The sequence below is a fragment of the Mauremys mutica genome, unplaced genomic scaffold, assembly GCF_020497125.1.
Source record: "Mauremys mutica isolate MM-2020 ecotype Southern unplaced genomic scaffold, ASM2049712v1 Super-Scaffold_100099, whole genome shotgun sequence".
Taxonomy (NCBI): Eukaryota; Metazoa; Chordata; order Testudines; family Geoemydidae; genus Mauremys; species Mauremys mutica.
The window spans coordinates 1,510,379-1,512,471 of record NW_025423266.1 but is presented as its reverse complement, the minus strand read 5'-3'; the positions used below and the strand labels follow the sequence as shown (position 1 = coordinate 1,512,471).

Here is a 2,093-nt window from a genome sequence, read left to right as displayed (position 1 = left end):
GGATCACTATAGGCATCTGCACATCCCCAACAGTTATTTTGTGGTCCGGGAAGAAACTACCTTCCTGCAGGCATCTAAACAGACCACAGTTCCTGAAAACACACGCATCATGAACCTTGCCTGGCCACCCGACGTTGACGTTGGTAAAACGTCCCCTATGGTCCACCACTGCTTGCAGCACCATTGAAAAGTAGCCCAATTTCTCAGCAGCTGACTGTGGAAGAGGTGGACGATAAGGTGCGAGGAGGTGAAAACGGCCATAACTGCAGCAGGCTCCATGCTCGCAGTGCTGTGGCGTCCGCGCTGTCACTGACCAGAAAAGTGCACGAACAGATTGCCCACAGGCGCTTTCAGGGAGGGAGGGAGGACGTGATTGACGGTTCAATGATGACAGTTACCCAAAACCACCCTCGACACATTTTTTCCCCCAGCAGGCATTGGGGGCTCTACCCAGCATTCCAATGGGCAGCGGGGACTGCGGGAACTGTGGGATAGCTTCCCACAGTGCACCGCTTCCAAAGTCGACGCTGGCCCCGTTACTGTGGACTCACACAGTCAAATTAGTGTATTTAGTGTGGATACACAAATTCGACTTCATAAGGTCGAATCCACAAATTCGACTTAAGTTGATTCGAAATAGTCTTGTAGTGTAGACATACCCTTAGATGCAGACATAACAAGCTCTATGGCTGGTAAACTTACAGAGACTCTGCTCCTGCTCATGAACTAGCAGCACATGACCTGTAAACAGCTGCCATTCGAATGCATCTGAAAGTTACAAGGAACAACGATCTGTGTTAAAGGAAGGCTGCCATTTATTAGAGCCCCAGTTGATGCCGTGTGCACAAACAGAGGATTGAATGTGTAACAGGGAGTTTGGTAAATCTTGGTTATTTTAATTTTGTAACAGGCTCCTGTCCACCCCCAGTAGAGTTTTCAGTCCCAATGGCAACTTACTTACCAAATGTAATACAGACTAGTCCATGCCTCCCAAGTGGATGTGGTTCTTGTTCTTCTGCACATTGTAGCCCATGGAGGCCAAGGACCTGCAAATGTGTCTTCATGTGCCTTTGTTTAGTTGATGAAAACAAACCTATACACTTAGAGGATTGGAACTGATTTCAGCTGGGGGACATGTTTGCTAGGTTTTTATGCATTTGCACAGGAAAACATTGAGTGTGTCCATTCATTTCAGGGATCCCTATTTAGCGGAGCTCCTGAAAATAAAATTACTTTTACTGAAGGACTAAGTTTGTGAGGGGGCACTTGGATTTGAACCAAGAACCACTTGATCTGCAGTCAAGCACTCTACCACTGAGCTATACCCCCATAACATATGCATAAGCAAGTCAGTGACCTTAAGGATTTTGAAGGACGGGCTCTGCCTCAGAGAGCTCCTTTTCTATTCCCAGGCCTGGTCTACACTACGTGTTTAAACCGGTTTTAGGAGCGTTAAACCGATTTAACACCACACCCGTCCACACTAAGAGGCCCTTCATATCGATATAAAGGGCTCTTTAAATTGATTTCTGTACTCCTCCCTAATGAGAGGAGTAGTGCTAATATCAGGATTAACATATCGGAATATGGTTAGTGTGGCCGCAAATCGACGGTATTGGCCTCCGGGCGGTATCCCACAGTGCACCACTGTGACCGCTCTGGACAACCTTCTGAACTCGGATGCGCTGGCCCCGCAAACTTTTGAAATTCATTTCCTGCTTCCCCAGCGTGGAGAGCTCATCAGCACAGGTGACCACGCACAGCTCATCTGCACAGGTAACAATGCAGTCTCCTGAGAATCGAAAAAGAGCTCCAGCATGGACTGCACGGGAGGTACTGGATCTGATCGCTATATGGGGAGAGGATTCAGTGCTAACAGAACTGCATTCCAAAAGATGAAATGAAAAAGTATTTGAAAGAATTGCAAAGTCTATGCTGGATAAAGGCCACAGCAGGGACTCAGTGCAGTGCAGAGTGAAAGTTAAGGAGCTCAGACAAGCCTACCAGAAAACCAAAGAAGCAAACAGAAAGTCCGTTGCAGGGCCAAAAACATGCCGCTTCTACGCTGAGCTGCATACAATTTTAGGGGGCTG

At 47.5% G+C, this 2,093-nt stretch overlaps 1 non-coding gene across 1 annotated transcript; it reads right to left on the bottom strand.

Annotated features, from left to right (window-relative positions):
- Positions 1-1,257: 1,257 nt before the first annotated feature.
- Positions 1,258-1,329, bottom strand: TRNAC-GCA. Its single transcript has one exon. It is a non-coding gene; the product is annotated as a tRNA-Cys (tRNA).
- Between the last annotated feature and the right edge of the window lie 764 nt (positions 1,330-2,093).